Source organism: Bacillus rossius, chromosome 1, assembly GCF_032445375.1.
Source record: "Bacillus rossius redtenbacheri isolate Brsri chromosome 1, Brsri_v3, whole genome shotgun sequence".
Lineage (NCBI taxonomy): Eukaryota > Metazoa > Arthropoda > Insecta > Phasmatodea > Bacillidae > Bacillus > Bacillus rossius.
In genome coordinates, this window is record NC_086330.1 from 162,543,384 (window position 1) to 162,561,984 (window position 18,601).

An 18,601-nucleotide genomic window follows, 5' to 3' on the forward strand; every position below is an offset into this window, starting at 1 on the left:
ACAGACGAAGTGCCGCTATATAAAATTAAATAAACACATTTTTTGACACGATTCGTGCTCCAACTATTGAACATAGTTATACCGTCTCAGTAACCTTCATGGGCATGCGCGTAACAAATCACCAAAATTTCATCGCAATCGGATTAATGGTATAGGAACGCATACGGCACAAACAAACGAAAATTAAAGACATAACAAACGCATCAAACGATTGTGCCTTTAAAATTCAAGGCAACTCTATCTATTGACGAAGTTAAGAACAAAACTGTTATTAGTGCCTTTATTTTGCTAGCCGCTGCGAGCTCCACTAAGCGGACTGGTCTCACCAAGGAGAAAAATATGAATTTGCCAGACCTTACTATGTGTATGATCGTGTGTCAGACATAGAGAAATGACACTCACTCACTATTTGTATGTCTATGACCTATGATTTGTTCTGTTATAAAATGAAATTATCACTTTTTCACTCCCTTAGGGATGGAATTTCATATTAATATGGGGTCTATGTATTAATCCAGTTTATAAACTAGCTGTAGGCCAAATTTCATTCAAATCCATTTAGTAGTTTATACGTGAAAGAGTAACAAACATCCATCCATCCATACTTTCACATTACACATTCATACTACACATTCAGTCAGTGCGCGTTACAGAGAAAGATATATCAATATTACAACCTGAATGCGAATACATAACAATTATTGTAAATCTAGTGTCTGGACTTTACAAAGTTCTCAAATTTGACGGTTTCAGCTGCAAAATAATATGTTACAATAATAATTCCAAAAAACGTTACACTGAGTTAAAATTACAGGCGTAATCCAAAGAGAACTTAAAACTAGGAGTAAGTATACATGTTTCAGCAACACAACACAGTCATTCAAGCCTGTTGTAATGGTAAATAAAATTGGTGATAATAAAATTTAATAATTTACATTTTTCAATATGCTAATGTACAACATTAATAAAAATTAAAAAAATTAAATACATAATTTTAACAAAGGAGTTAAACCTACTTATATAATAAAATATGTTTCAGCTATTAAATTGTTTACCTTCTCGTGATAATCATTACATTTACACTGATTTTTATTGTTGACAATTAATGAGGCTAGTTGTATAATACAATCATTATTTTATTCCAACATTGACAATAAAATCTCACTACATAATATCCCAAAACTGATAACAAAACCCATTAGCAAGAGACAGAACGAAGTCGACACATGGCCAAAACCCAGTGGTTTTAATACTGATCTCTTCGTGGTAAGAGAAATGCTTTCGGCAGATCGCAGATCGTCCGCATACCATTTTATAAAGAAGCCACCTTCAACTAGACGTTCCAAATTACTATCTAACATCTTTTTTAAAGGTGACATTTCTGGGAATTGGTATATTTCCCTACAATTGAAAGGACATTCGGACATAATATGTAACAAGTTATATCCGTCTGACTTGAATTCATCTGAATACAAATACAATTTGACGATTCTGTCAGAATAGAACACAGAGCAATTTCTATGACGAGATACTTGCAACAAAGCTTCAGTACTGTTTGATATATGTTTACCAAAGAAAGCAAGCTTTTGTACGAGTGGATCATCCCAATCCATCATTGCACTAATGTCAGACTCGCCAATGCTGTCTATGGTCTCATAAAATATTGTAAGTCCCAACTTGGAAAATTCGTCCAAAGAGTCTATATCAGTGTAGAAGTGTGGTGTGGTTAAGTACCCTGCTAATCCACTGGTGTAAGCACTGGTTATTATCAAGCTAAATATCAAAGAACAACTGACAATAATTCTGTACTGCCACTTAAAAACTGACAACACAGTTCCACCACCTAAAAATATTCTAATTAGCTCTATGATTATTGTGGTGCCTGATAAAGATACATCACTCACTTTCACTAACTTCCAAACGACAAAAAGAACAGGATAAGTGAATAGATACAGAAACCAAGTATTCTTTTCGAATGGGAGAATTACGTTTAAATATTGCGGTATACGCAGTGCCTTGGGTAAAGTGATACCTATACATGACTGTCCATGGCCATACGTCGAAGAAAGTTGATTAAAAATGTGTTTGATATTCAATGAGCCATATATGTCTACAGATTGGTCTCCTATGCATGACATGTCGTTACATACTCTAAGTGTGCCATTAATTTTCGTTATAATTGTCTTGACAGGTTTTTCTTCATAGTTTAACAGAAGCCTCTTTTTTATATCACTGGATTTCCAATCATTTTTTGATGAATTTACAAAAACTAATATTTCGTACCCGTTAATGTCCACAAGTTTATTTCGAATTGGTTGTTCCTTAGATAAATCAACATCCAAAGTTCGCCCTAAACCATTTTCAGCAAATGGATCAAAAGTTACAACTTTTGTTTGGTCTATTTTGTTATTCTTATTGCTATGTGGTAAGATATATTTTTCAGAGTTGAATATAAACACAACATTTAGAATGTGAAAATAATTCCAAGTATTAGAAACTTCGACCTCGCTCAACATAGAACATCCGGTAGTTATGATGACAATAAAACAAGCTTCAGGATTCCACATCGATGACAACTTCACTGCATGCATGTGTTCCCAGAATCTGCTGTCCAATCCGGAGGCGAACCACAATATTACCTGGCTGATCGCAATCCTCCCAGAGAATATTAGTTGTTGGCCGCCGAAGACCTGTTGCCACTTGTGCGCCCCAGCGTGCAGCACCATCGTGGTCGCCCGGCTGGAAGTATGCACGCGAGCGACCAAGCTGTTAGCGAGTTGGCTGCTCCACTCATCTTGGATGATGGCAACCACCCTTGTGCTGCGTGGGCAGATACGACCCACGGCAACGGCAGATGTTTCCAATAGTTGGTCGCGCGTACCTATACTTCCTACACTTATCGTTTGCACGGTACTGCCTACGCACATTAGAATAATTAGTCCCAACAAGCAGTAGTCACCAGTGTATTTCTTCATGCTTGTTGTCACTCTAAGTCTGTAACTTTGATTGAAATATATTTTTATATTAAGTGAAATATTCTAGATTGTGAAAAGGAGCTGCTATATTTATAATGTCACTGTTAACAACAGGCTGTTTATAGGCTCTGTGCTTGTTAGTAGGCGAGTTCACACTACGTACTACGTAGTGGCTTTGGTCGCAAGTTTGGTTAAAGCTATCAAAGTCGAAGATCGTTTTTCAACAAATACATGAACAAACAGGGTGCCACTATACGGTTGCGTGAATGTTCATTCTGTGGCAAGCTTAAAATTACATGACTTGCACGGATATTATGACACACAGCGTACAAACAAATATAGCCACTACAAACTTGTGTTGAAACTCATTCGATATAATCAAAATGTTACGAAAGAAAATAATGTGTAATTACACATAAAGTTGTTAGCGACACCTAAAATAAACTTTTTTTTTTCAAAAACAAAGGTTTTACTGTCATAAAATAATTTTATGAGCGCAAACGTAATTTTAGACTTTGCGAATACAAAGTTTGCGGTTTTCAGTGTAAAATTCACGCACGACTTCGTGAAAAACCTCTTACATTTAAGGGTTTCAATGGTACTTTTCCTACGTCTGCAGTAGCGTATAACTGTGACACACATTAAAAAACCAGATAATTAATAATAGGCGCGAAAGTAGATGTGTAGAAAAACATAAGTGCATTTATGTGTTACAGAAAATTTTTAGCTATGTTTACTTGACACTGGGATATTTGACTGAGCCGGTGGCACTACGGTAAAACGTTTGAATCGCATCCGGGAGAACGCGTACTGATTTAGGTGTTTCGTGATTACCTAAAACAACTCCAAGCAAAAGCTAGGATGGTTCTTAACAATAAACAATGGTAGTTTTCTTTAATGAGTTTCCTTGAATAGTATAGTTATTTTCAATCTCGTATGACTTTTGTCAATAAAACGATAAAAAAAAGTCATTTACAATTACATTAGTTTCATTCCAGTGGATGTCATTGTAATGAGAACATTGTACCAATTTACAGCCACGAAAAATTTTGTTTCCGTTTGCACTTACATTTTCGTATTTATTGCACTAATGGGAATTTTTTTAACTTCGTCAACAAGAATAAAAATTATTTCGTATAGGCTATGAGTAAGTCATGTAGTTACACAAGTTGGTTAAGCCAATTTTTGACGTGACAACGTCTAATAAATCGATGAACGCCGGCTGCACGCACGAAAAAGGATGACTCATTGTCACGTTACGCTCATTGTCCAGTTACGCTCATTGTACGCTTGCGCCGCATCGATCTCTCTTCCACTCGATTGGAACAACCATCGATTTGACTTTTTCGAGGCACATTAAACTTGAAACACTCCCATTCGTTTCCTACTTTTCCTATCATCGTTCTATCCTTAACAGAATAACCCGTCTCACTTCTCACCCCGTAAACAGCACGGAGTAGGGATGAGACCGAAGCCGGTTTCCTGTTTCTCTCACACAATAAGCCTTCTCTCACTCCCTCCACAGTTTTCGGCCATTATTAATGTTTATGCATCAAGCGTAGTAGTAACGTTTACAATTATAATTTTTCTATCTCAGTGTAACTCTGATATTAACTATATTCTCAAGTAAATTTATTATTAATTTGCTGGACTATAATTATTTATTCATAATTTGTTAATAATTAATAAAATTACTAATTTTGAGTGTAGTTCGCACCATTAGTTAATTAAGTGATTTACATAACCTTAAAAGTACTCAACACGTGTCACGAGCTCCCGCCAACAATGGCTTTTGTGTTGTAAGTATAAATTATTCTTTTTATTTATATCGGAAATATATTGTTGGAAATGATCAAAAATAAATTCGGTGAAAGTTATATTTTTATTATAATTAGGTGATTTTTTTAAATTCATTTATAAAGCTGTAACTTCCACAGAATTTTTTTTTCACCATTTTTAACAATATATTTTCGATATAATTAAGAAAAAATAACATTTTTCCCTTTCGTAAAAAAGTCTAATATTTACATGTATATGTATATGAATGTGTGTACAAACAAAGATTAAATATTTATATCGAAAATGTTGTTGGAAATGGTCAAAAATAAATTCGGTGAAAGTTAGATTTTTGTTACAATTGGGCAATTTCTTTTATTCATTTATAAGAGCTGTAATTTCCACAGAATTTTTTTTTCACCATTTCTAACAATATATTTTCGATATAATTAAGAAAAATAACATTTTTCCCTTTCGTAAAACAGTCTAATATTTACATGTATATGTATATCTATGTGTGTACAATCAAAGATTTAATACATTATTAGATACTATAATGTTTTTCATCCTTAAGTAATTCAATTAGTTTTATTTATGTGTGTTTTGTACAGTGAACAATGCCAACAAAACGCAAAGGGGCTAATTTGAGCCGTAATACAAGTAGATCTAGATGCATGCGAAATAGAAGAGATCAAAGAACCGAAGAAGAAATCCAGCAACAAAATACTGATGCGCGTGTGAGCATGGCGCAATTGCGTCAAGAACAATCAGAAGATACTCTAGCTGAACGCAATGAAGTAAGAACAACGACAATCACGCCGTTTCACAGTCAATAGACGCAGAACAAATGACCAACAACGCCAACAGGTACATCGAGCATTTACATCTGATTCATTCCTGCGTCTAGCATTCCAGTATGAGCCCGATATTGAATATTATGCTCATTCAAAAGTGTTAATTGGTGCTATGGACAAGGAATGCCCGCATTGTCATGATCTGAAATTCAAAAATGAGCCAGCCGGGATGTGTTGTGCGTCAGGAAAGGTGTAACTACCTGAAATTGAAACACCACCTGAACCATTGAACGGTTTACTTATCGGCACGGATCCAGATTCTATCGTGTTCCTGAAGTCAATTCAATTTCAAATGACATCGTTTGGAGCAACAGAAATAGTTCGAAATACTAATGCAAATGGTCAACAATACAATTTTACATTCAAAATCAGAGGCCAAGTTTATCATAAAATGGGCTCATTGCTTCCAATGCCAAACGAACAACATACATTTTTACAGATCTACTTTATGGGTGGTGAGGATTCCGGAAGCGCACTTGCCAATCGCGTGAATGCACGTTGTGAATACAATAACCTCGATTCATTTTTTCCCAGACGCATCGTCAGCGAGCTGGACGCTCTATTGAATGAGCACAACGAATTGTTGAAAATATTCAAATCACACATGCACAAATTACAAAGCGATGATCACGCTATTGTCATTAATCCTGATAAAACACCAGCTGGAGAGCACATTCGTATATTCAATGCACCTGTTGTTGACGACGTTGCTGGAATCAAGGTTGGCGATCGTACAGGTGCAAGAGAAATTGTGATTCGTAGAAGAAATAATAATCTTCAGTTCATTGCTGATACACACCGTTCATATGACGCTCTCCAGTATCCGCTAATGTTCTGGAAGGGACAAGACGGATATTACATAAATATTAAACAACGAGATCCCGTATCAGGTACTTTATTCATTATTAATTTAATCATTACTCATTTAACTAAACAATAAATTATGAAATATGATTAATTTATATTAATATTTATGAATATATTATTACAGGAGCCGAAACAAACAAGAACGTTAGCTGCAAGGATTATTATGCGTATCGATTGATGATTAGACGCGGCCTGGACAACGTCATTCTACGATGTTGTGAGATTTGTCAACAATTCATGGTTGACATGTACGCGAAGATAGAGGGTGAACGACTACGATACTTACGATATAATCAACTCAAGCTGCGTGCGGAAGAGTAAATTCACTTGCGAGACGCTATTGTCAAACACCCCGACGCCGCCAAAATTGGTATCTCTGTCATTCTACCATCATCGTACGTAGGTAGTCCACGTCATACCCAAGAATATATACAGGATGCTCTAACTTCTGTGCGCGAATGTGGACGACCGTGTTTATTTATCACGTTCACATGTAATCCAAAATGGCCAGAGATTACATCTTTGCTATTGCCTGGCCAAAATGCAATACATCGTCATGACATTACAGCACGTGTGATGTTCAGACAAAAGTTGAAGTCTTTAATGAGTTTCATTACTAAATTACATGTATTCGGTCCCACACGTTTCTGGCTGTATTTGGTTGAGTGGCAAAAGCAAGGATTGAGTGGGCAAAAGCAAGGATTACCTCATGCACACATTTCGGTTTGGTTAATCGACAACATCCGTCCTGAAGAAATCGATAATATAATTTCTGCTGAAATTCCAGATCCGTCAACTGACCAATTACTGTTTGATATAGTTACAGCTAACATGATTCATGGGCCATGCAGTTCTCTTAATCGTTCATCGCCTTGCATGGCAGATGGGAAATGTACCAAAAATTTCCCTATATATTTTACTAACGATACGATTACAAATGTCGACGGATATCCAATATATCGTCTAAGAAATCCCGATAATGGTGGACGATCATTAATTAAAAACATCAGCAACACTGACATTGACATTGACAATCGTTGGGTGGTGCCATATTCGCTTCTGCTGAGCAAGACATACAATGCTCATGTTAATGTTGAGTTCTGCAGTTCTGTGAAGAGCATCAAATACATTTGAAAGTATGTCCATAAAGGCAGTGATATGACTGTGTTTAGAGTGGAAAATGCCAATGTGAATGCTCCTCCAGTGAATAAAAACGATGAAATAACGCTCTACCAAATTGGTCGGTACATCAGCTCCAATGAAGCTGCTTGGCGTATCTTTGGTTTTTCTATTCATGAACGAGATCCAGCAGTTGTTCAGTTAGCCGTCCATCTTGAAAATGGTCAGCGTGTATTTTTCACGACCGAGACAGCGATTGATCGTGCTATAAATCCACCAAAAACTAAACTCACTGAATTTTTTTTAATTGTGTAATCGTGAGGATGATTTTGGTGTCTATGCACGAACATTACTCTATTCACAAGTACCATGATATTTCACATGGGCTCAAAAAAAATTGGATGCCCCGCAAGCAAGGCTCACTAGTTGATGCATGTCTCAATTTATTTCAATCAAACACCTTGGGGCGAGTATTTACAGTCAATCTAAGGCAGACTGAGTGCTTTTATCTTCGACTGTTGTTAGTTAATGTTACTGGCCCATTGTCATTTCTAGATATACGTAAAGTTAATGGGCAACAGTATCCAACGTATAAAGATGCATGCCTTGCACTTGGCTTGCTGGAAGACGACAACCAGTGGGAATGTATGCTTGCTGAAGCAGGATTAAACTGTACAGCAATACAAATTCGTCTAATATTCGTTTTAGTGTTGACTACATGTTTCCCAACCCGAGCAGAGATATTGTGGGATAATCACAAAGATTCAATGACTGATGATATATTGCATCAACATCGTACGCGGTGCAACGATCAAACGATAACATTCAGCGACAATATGTACAATGAAGCATTGATTTCTATTGAGGATCTTTGCATTATCATTGCCAACTTACCACTCAGTCATTTCGGTATGAATTCGCCAAATCAAACTGCATCTGATTTAATGAACACTGAAATGAATCGTGAACTGCAGCACAACACTGTAGAAATGGCGGTGATTGTTACTCGCAATGTCCCACTAATGAATGAGGAACAAAGAACCATTGACGACCGCATTATGCTCGCAGTTTCAGCAGGACAAGGTGGATTATTCTTTTTGGATGCACCAGGTGGAACTGGCAAAACATTACTTATTTCGATAATTCTCGCCGAAATACGATCAAATTATGGCATCGCATTGGCCGTTGCATCATCGGGCATTGCGGCAACTTTATTGGATGGAGGCAGAACAGCTCATTCAGTATTTAAGCTGCCACTAAAAATTCAAAATAACCCTGACTCATTGTGCAACATAAAAAAAAAACAATCGTAAATGGCTACAGTGCTGAAACAGTGTAAAATTATCATCTGGGATGAATGTACTATGGTACACAAACATTCGCTTGAGGCGTTGAACAGGACATTGAAAGATATTAAAAACAACGACAAACTATTTGGCGACACTCTGTTAGTCCTTTCAGGTGATTTCAGACAAACACTTCCCGTCATTACACGTTCAACATACGCTGATGAGATCAACGCTTGCTTAAAATCATCACCATTGTGGCATAATGTTGAATAACTACAGCTGAAAGTAAATATGCGCGTTCAAATGCTTCAAGATCCATCCGCTGAAACATTCGCAAAACAACTCTTAGATATCGGCGATGGAAAAGTTACTATAGATTAAACTGGTTGCGTAAAATTACCGACCGATTTCTGCACAATTATTGATTCGCAAGATGCTCTCATTGAATAAATATTTCCTGATGTACACACACGGTACATAAATCATGAGTGGCTTGCAGAAAGAGCAATTTTAGCGGGGAAAAATGTGGACTTTGACGATTTAAATCTAAAGATACAACAGTTGTTGCCAGGTAACTTGGTATCATACAAATCTATTGATACAGTTTGCGATACCAATGAAGCTGTAAATTTTCCAACAGAGTTTTTGAACTCACTGGATTTGCCAGGCATGCCACCGCATAATTTACAATGGAAGGTTGGGTCTCCGATTATTTTACTTCGTAATTTGAACCCACCACGGCTGTGCAACGGTAGGTACACGATTAGTCATTAAATAATTAATGAAAAACCTTATCGAAGCCATAATTTTAAATGACAATTTCCGAGGTGAAAATATATTAATATCACGAATCCCTATTATACCTACAGATGTGCCAATTCAATTTAAACGTATTCAGTTTCCGATTAGATTGGCATTTGCAATGACTATCAATAAGTCCCAAGGCCAAACTATGTCTTTTTGTGGCTTAGATTTGAGCACACCATGTTTTTCTCACGGACAATTATACGTGGCGTGCTCTCGAGTGGGTAAACCATCCAGTTTGTTTGTGTTAGCTAAAGATGGGCTAACAAAAAATATTGTTCACGCTATAGCACCATCGTAATTAATTAATGATATAAATAATTTTAAATAATAAATTAAAATGAATTATAAAAATTAATATTTTGTGTTATGTTATTTTTATATTCCCTCATCGTTCACAGCGCTCAAGGCCTCTTTCACCACATCCTCATATACCAAATACTTACACACTTACAATAAGTTAGTTTTTTTTTCTACGCTAGAAATTCCCTAGAAATAATTTATATGGCAAAACAACGTTTGCCGGGTCAGCTAGTAAACTTATAATATGAAACTCGGACACGAATTTTTACGTAGAATTCTTTAAAATAATACCGAGCATGATAAATAAAAGGCTCAGTAAAATATTTGCTATTCAAGTACATACCAAAATTTCTAGACGCGAATCATACACTTTCTGCGCCAGCCACTAGAATTCGCTGCATGAATCGTAAACGTTGCTTACCACTATCACCACAGACGGCAGCACGAAACAAACGAAAATTTTAAACTATTATAAATGGCTCCGATAAAAGCGAAAAAGACTTTAAAAATCTTAAACCCCGGCTTTGGACCTGATTTTCGACAGGGGATTTTATGAAAATAATATACATCTTTTTAAAATATATCAAACCGTTAATATTTTTAAGTTTCTTCCCTCCTTGGAAGTTATTCTTCTATGGCATTACTAAAATATTAACCTGAAACATTTTAAAACACAAATTATACAACTAAGTATATGTTTATACATTTGGTTTTGCTTAAACTACTGATATAAGTCAGTAAATAATTACTGCAAACAAACATCAGCCTTATTGAGCTGATTGAACATTATTATATCATAATGTCTTTTAAAATGTCAAAAATTTCTGTGACGAGTTTCGAACCAAGTCCCTTGAGTTTAACAAGTCCATGCTCTACTTCAGTTCTACCGAGCCCATTGACATATTGCACGGAGAATGTGTTTTAATCAGTGTAATGCCAATTCTCTTAGATAGTTTAAAATTTAAGATTAGGTACTTCTTACTATGGCTATTTTAGTTTACCAGATATATTCCGGGATAGTTTCGCTATCATGAAGTTTCATTTGGCACACCAATACGTTTGGTATGTACCCTAAAGTGATTATATGCGTGTTTATTATGATACACGTGGGTCCACCATCTTCCTGCCACATTTCCGTTCATCGAATTCGTTTCATTTTCACGAAATTACTCCTACCAAATGCCGTACATCGAGAGCTAAGATGTTTACGCATACAACAATTCGAGTATCCGCCACGGAACGCCGCGCAAGGGCGGAAACACCAGGCATGTCCCGTGTGGTGCTCAAGCATCTGAATCGACAGGGTTATGTTGCATTGCACTGTAACCCGGTTGAGGGTCGTATGTCCGCAGAGGGAAAGTTGGGGCATGAGAGATCGGGCGAGCGCTCTGGATGAGCGCCCTCTAGCGCCTCGCGGTCGAGTTCCCAGAGGCATGTGCTTGGCTGCAGTTTTAAAACATTCACGAAATTTGTACACTTTCCAGCCTTTACACAGTTCGTGTAATATTTTGTAAATTTTTTTTACCCACCGTTGTTGCCATTAAAACAATTTTTTTTTATAAATTTAAATTATCGTTTTACTAGTCTAAAATTAATGAAATTTTACAAGTTTTAGAAATGAAGAACTTTAATACATTTTATTACGTGAAAAAATATGTAGCCTAGTCATTAAATTTTCTGATATCTTAGTGTTAGACACATTTTTAAGTTACCTGGATATTTTTTTAAGAAAAATATAATAAAGAAAATACAATGCATAAAAATTTGGAAAAAATTTAAAAAGTCTGCTTTAATTTTGCTCGAATTGTAGTTTCATATATATATATATATATATATATATATATATATATATATACACACACACAAAATGAACCAGTGAGACCAGATTTGATGCGTTTTCATGAGTCATAAATAAACTAACGAATACTGAAACCACGATCACAATGGCTTTGTTTAGTTGAAATACATTTATTTTACAATTTTAAAAAAAGTTAACGCAATAAGAAATTTAATAAAAATTAATTAAATTTATTAAAAAGCTTTATTAATTTTCCTCTAATATGTTTTAGTTCCTATTTAAAAAACACACTAAAAGATAATTTAAAAAAGTTTTTGTACATATACATTAAACTTCTATATCTATCTTCTATACTATTATAAACCTGCATCTGTCTGTTTGTTTGAGCATCACGCAAAAAATACCGAACCGAATTTAATGAAACATTTTGTGTTTAAACCTTAATTTTTTACTTAAAAACTGTTATATATTTTATCTCACTACGATGACGGGAGCTGGAGACATTACATAAAAAACATTTTTTTTTGCAGAGATAATTCCTATCCTTCTCCTTGGCGAGACCCGTCCGCTTAGTGAATCTTGTGGCGGCTAGCGAACTAACGGCGGTAGTATCAGTTTAGTTTTAAATTTTCTCAAAAGATGGCGTTGCGTGTAATTATAAACGCGTTATCGCTTTGTGCGTCTGCAACGTCTTTGTTTGTTCGAACATCACGCATAAACTACTGAATTTTTATGAAACCTTTTGGGTTTAAAAGCTTTAATTAGACTTAAAAACTTGTTCATATTTTATCTCTCTAGAACACGATAGCAGATTGAAAAAAATGAAAGAGTAGGTTGTGTTGAAACAAACATGGCGTCAAAGATATTTAAAGTTTTAGCTTCTATAAAAAATTACGAACGAGGCGATATCTTTATAACACACTTTTATTAGCTTCACTTGTAACTATGTAATTAAATCTTGAAAGACGATTTTAACCTACTTATAATTGTCGTATCGATTTGAAACGTTGCAAGTATACGAGTATGTAATCAGGATGACAACACAATAATTTTATGACTATAAAATGAAGAGAGGATGAAAGGGTCATGGGGCAAAAAACCACTACTTTCTATGTGCAATAACCATGCTTTTTGTGTATCCACAGGAGGTGGGGCATGGTGGTAAATTCGCCGGTGGTCTAATGCTCCTCCCCTACCCATGGAATAGAGGTCAACACACAAAATTTTGAAATTTTCAAAACCAGATTATCTTTCGATTTGGAGTGTTTCAGATCCAGACCGGGGCACGGTGTAAAATGTGCCTGGGGTTCGATTCCCCCACGCCCTCGCCCTGAGGGGAGGTCATGTGCCACCGACTTGTCGAAAGTCCGGAAAATTGGGGTACGTTGATTTTGACGTGCTCGGGCACCATCTGACCCCCGGGTGTGGCCACAGTAAAAGGGGGGGGGGGGGGGGCAGGAGTCTTGGGGGTCAATTGCCCTGGAAATTTTCGGGACTCCGAAAACTGGTTTTGCGAGGCACTTAGAGGTGTATTATGAAGTCGGACGTCGGTAGAACCACCTCACCTACCCCCCCCCCCCCCCACCCCCTCGGTGGAATCGGTCCTGACCCTTTTCAACGAAATGTTAATTTTGTCAACAAAAATTGCTTTTTTCTGGTTCACTCTTCAAGTCTAACATGTGCTTTCGTTCAATGGCATACACAAAATGATTTTCGGCAATTGTGTTGTGTTGACCGTTGATATACCATGTGTTTGCGTCACACGCTGTGTCTAACATGTGCTATGTGGTGTATTTTGGGCCTCTAAGAGAATTGTGAGCCCACCCACTATGAAGGTCTAATCCTTTTGTTTTAGAACCGAAGACATATAATAATTTCATGAGTATTAGTTGTACGATTGCGGGGGGAAGAGGGATCAATTGCAAAAAAAAAAAACTACTTTCGAGCTATGGACAGTGGCTATGCTTCTTGATTATCTATGAGGCCAGGGCATGGTGGGAAATTTACCCGAAGTCGATTGATCCCCCCCCCCCCCCCTCAGGAGGTAGGGAAAGGGGGGAAGGGAAATGTCAAAAAATTTCGAAAATTTCAAAAATAATTTCTCTTTCGATTTTTAATGTTTCCGAGCATTTCAGGAACCTACCCCCCTCCCCCGTCAGGGGAGAGGTCATTTTCCCCCGATTTTTTTAAAGTGCGGAAAATTGAATTACATTGATTTCAACGTGCTTCCGAGGCCTTCGGGTACCATCGGACCCCCTCGCGGGGTGTGGGTCAATTTCCCCAGAAATTTTCGGGACATTTAAAATTGATTTTGTTGTGTATTTCGAATTTATTTATAAAAAATTAGTTCAATGTGAACTAAAAATTAAACAAATAAAATTATATTTTAAAACTAAACAACACACATTCATTGTTTCATGAACAAAAAAGAAAAAAAAAATTTAATTTTAAATAATTTGTTAAATATTTATAGAATGAACTGTGACTCTGTATAACGTATTTTTATATGCTTAAAATGAGAATCACGTAACAAACAAAATAATTAATTTTAATGAAATAAAAGCGTTCATTTTCATAATGAGTCTGTTCTAAATAATAGCCATTAACGGTAGAAAATTTAAACAACTTGTATCAAGCATCTCACGCCTTTTTTATTAAAATTAATTGTTTTGTTTATTACTTGATTCTTATTTTAAGCTTATTAAATAAATTACGTTACACAGATTCATAGTGCACTATGTCGCTATTGAACAAATTACTTAAAAGATTATTATTATTTACTTTTTAGTTCATGAAACAACGAAAGCGTGTTTTTTTTAAAATATAATTTCATTCTATTTTTCAAAATACAAGTTGCACTTTAATAGATATCTCTTTAGTTTTTCACTAAGTTAGTAGCAATGGTTTTTACGGTACAGATCACTTAGAACTGAATCGTGAAAACTTTGCAAACAATTTACTATGTGACTACGAGATTTATTTCATGTTGACCATTGGCTCTCGATTGCTTTCATTTCAGCTGCCTTCAATTGGTTATTGTTGTAAGGTAAGACACGATTTTAAAATACAGCAAATAGATTATATATATATATGTGTAAGCGAGTGTGTTCCAGTACTCGCCAGTGATGTGTAGACATCTAACCTCAGTAACGAGCGGATGCATGTGTTCTCGTGTTGAAAATAAGTTGGTTTAATAATAAAAATCTACTTTCCGAAGCAAGTCAAGCGGAAGGTAATAAACCAAGGGCGAATAATGCAGAACTGAGAAAGACTTACCTTCAAAAGAGGGAGAAAAGTTAGTCAGCTTTGGTTTGTAAAAAAAAATCGTATAAACGAATCTAATCAAGTGGGAGGGTGAATTTATTTTTGGGAAATTTGATTTATTAGAACTTAGTATAGCTATTAATTTACTCACACGTACGATAAGAAAATTGATACCAGTATTATACATTTCAAATTAAGATGCGATTGTTTCAAAAATCTTCAAATAATGTTGGTGTCTGTAATGAATTGAAACAAGGGGGAAGTTTAATTTTAATCATTCTGGGCATATAATTAAATTTAATGAAAATGGAAATGAAAGAGACGAAAAAATATAAATTTAAGTTAAATAAATACGCGCGTGTTTCACAAATTTAATAATAGGCTATCTCAGAAAATAAAAACAAAAAAAAAAGTGATAAGTGTTATTTCATCAAGGTATACGAGAGTTATAAAATCGGAATATTTAAATTATATTAAAAAATTAATCAATATTACTTTTTACAACAGTAAGAGGCGCGGTGGTCGAGTGGTAAAAACATTCACACTCCTCCCCCGCCCCGCCTAACCGACCAGGGTTCGATTCCCTCATGCATTCTCCCTCAGATAGGTCAGCCGGCTCCTGCGAGTGTCAGCCCTATTCCATTCATTCAGACCCTGCCCCAGGCGGGACAATATATGTCGATTCTCAAGGTATTTTTTACAAAATTACAAATTTCAACCTTATATAGGTTTGCTATGAATGGAATCTTAAATATTGATACGAACGTGAGTAGGGCAGCGGCGGGCGCAGGTTTGGAGCTGGCTGGCGGCCCAGCACAGCCACTGACGTCACGTGGCCGCCGCAACGTGAGACGTGCCGCGCGCGCCTGGTGGATTACAAGGGTCACCGCTTCCCCTCCCTCCTTCCCGTCACTTCCCGCGCGACGCTCGGCCTCGGCGTCGATAACCGGACACCTGGCAGCTGCTGGTAGTTCCACGGGCCACCATGCGAGCTGCCGACGCCTTTCTCGATAATTCTGACGTCGAGTCGGCGCGGAATGACGCGACTGGCCACAGCCACGCTCGCGACTCCTATAAGTGGCGCCTGGGCCTATATAAGTCCGAGAGATCAGTTCCGGTGCGATAGTCTGGGTGATAGTGCCGCGGGTGCGGCGGAGTTCCGGGGCGAGTGTCTGAGCCAGAGTTCCGGGGCGAGAGAGTCTGCGTGATAGTGTCGCGGGTGCGGCGGAGTTCCTCGGTGAGAGGGTTCAGTTCCGGGGCGATAGTCTGTACGATAGTGCTGCGAGTTCGGCGAAGAATGCCGCGGGTTCGGCGGTTTTTTCGGGGCGATAGTTGGGTGGTGAGAGTGCCGCGGGTGCGGCGAGAGTCCTGAGCACGTCCTGAGCGAAGTTCCGAGCGAAGCGTCGAGTGGTACTTCGCCGAAGGGAAGTGCGACGGCGGTGGAGTGCGGCGGCGGAGTCCCGCGACGGAGACCCACGAGGGGTGCTGCGGTGAGAGTTGCGCCAGAGGTGCGGCCCAGCGAGGTGTGCGGTGTGTAAGAACCGAGTGACTGGAGAATTAACATTTTTTTTAATACTGTAATTGATTATAAGGAATTTTTAGAAGATTATTTGTAAGTGATGTAAATATTGGCAATCAATAAATCTGTGTAGTAAAATCTTTAAAAGGGCTATCCATTCACGAACCCAGTAATTTTCCTACGACGATTATTATTTATTGTTTTTAATAATTCGTAACAATATATATGGTAGTGTGCTTTTTTTAGTTAAAAGTATTGTTATTATTCATAAAAATTTCTGACAGTGGTGCAATATCAGCAGTATCCTAAAGTTGCAACGTGCGAAGCCGTGGATTATAAGATAGTATAATAAAATGTACCAAAACTCTACTTTTCTGAAACCTATAAATGTTTATAACTTGCAAACTAACAAACTGTTTTTTTCAAAATTTAAATGTATGAAAATGAGTGTTTGTGACTACAATGGTAAAAAAAAAAAACATTGTAGAAGATGCAGCAAATGTTTAAGGATAGGAAATTATTTGAACAAATTTCGTATTGGTCATAAACTTTTGACGGATATTGTAGATGCGTTTCATCATCCCCTAACTTATAAAACAGGAATCTGAAGAAGAAAAACAGCCTGTATATTTCCTTTGAATGGTTGTTGCAAAGGGGAATGCTGATTTACGAATTTTGTTTGGACATAAGCCATTGCTTGTTACACTGTATGCCATAATAAACCTCAATAACGGACAAAAAATTATGAATTTGCCAACACACACTATCAACGTTGGGTTCGTTGGTTTGTCGCTGTGTTGGCCAAGGTATTTTTTTGTTTTTATTTACTGTTCTTGTTGCTAGTGTCTCGTCACTGTCAGCCCGCTGTCAAAGGCTTATTTTTTTCCCTGAGTATTCATCTTTTTTTTTGTTCTGGAATTTTATTTTGACACAATGAAAAACAGCAGTGGAATATGTAAAAAAAAATCTTAAATCAGCCGGTATATTGTAATTGATATGAAAGGTACCCAACAACATGGGCGTCCATGGGGGGGGGGGGGAGGGTTAAGGGGGCCCGGGCCCCCTGGAATTAAGAAGTCCCTCACTGAGCTATACTGTGAAACGGGTTTGATGTCAAAACTATGCTTTATGGAAACAGTATGGGTATTTTCATAGTTTGCTGTTTATTGCATGCATAAAAGCCAAATCAAGGGCAGTATACAGCATACAAGCACCCTGTCAAAGATGACGTGTCAGCCCACGCGCAAAACTCTCGGGTCACGCGGGCCCCCTTGCGAATCTTACAGATTTGCGCCACTGCCCGAGACTGTAGCCAGGAGGGGGTCCAAAAGAACCTTTTCGTTCTATTTTTTTGAAATGTTAGGATTGAAGTTCACACTAAAATCTCACGGACTAGTAGACTTTTAGAACTCCAACGTTCACACATATGTATTTTAGTAATGTTTTTGCTTGAGTAAAGAAAACTGAATATTTTGTAAGTTTGTTTTTATTAAATTGGTTCTTTAGTCAATTGTTGGATGATTTCGTTAAAAATATATATATTAATGTTACTAAATACACGAATCACAAAATACAAGTTTGTACGAAAGACATGCTTGCTTTAAACTGTGTACAAACTACAAGTCTACTTGTAAACGCCATTCCTGCCGCTTCTGTGTATGAGGCTATAATTGGGAGGAAATGCATTGTTGTAGCCCACTGCGGATTGCAATAATGCTTCTAGAGCAAGCTCTCTGTAGCCTCGTGCGGCCAGGCTGCTAAGGGACCAGCGGGCTGCCGGCGCGAGAGAACGGCGAACTGACCATGTCCACCAGTCCAGGCAGCAGGTTCAGCTGTCTGTCCCCGGGCGCAAGCAGGTGTGGTGCGGACAGGTAGTAACCGGTTACGAAACACACCTGACGAACGACCAACAAAAAACCCGGCAATTTTTTTTCCCTTGTACCCCGCGGCGTGTGAAGTGACTGCTTGCACAAACGCTCCGGACTCCATGAGAACGAAACTTTTGAACGAAAGCAGCAGCGTTCTTTCAAACG

General features: G+C 37.4%; 1 protein-coding gene across 3 annotated transcripts in view; it reads left to right on the forward strand.

Annotated features, from left to right (window-relative positions):
- LOC134527076 (trehalase-like) overlaps positions 1-18,601 on the forward strand; it is a 302,312-nt gene that overhangs the window by 83,957 nt on the left and 199,754 nt on the right. The window contains exon 2 of one of the 3 annotated variants that reach the window (XM_063359412.1): positions 2,602-2,910. The exons of the other annotated variants lie outside the window; for them this stretch is intronic. The gene's annotated coding sequence lies outside the window, so the exon portion shown is untranslated. The remainder of the gene's footprint in view (positions 1-2,601; positions 2,911-18,601) is intronic. 3 annotated transcript variants of the gene reach the window in all.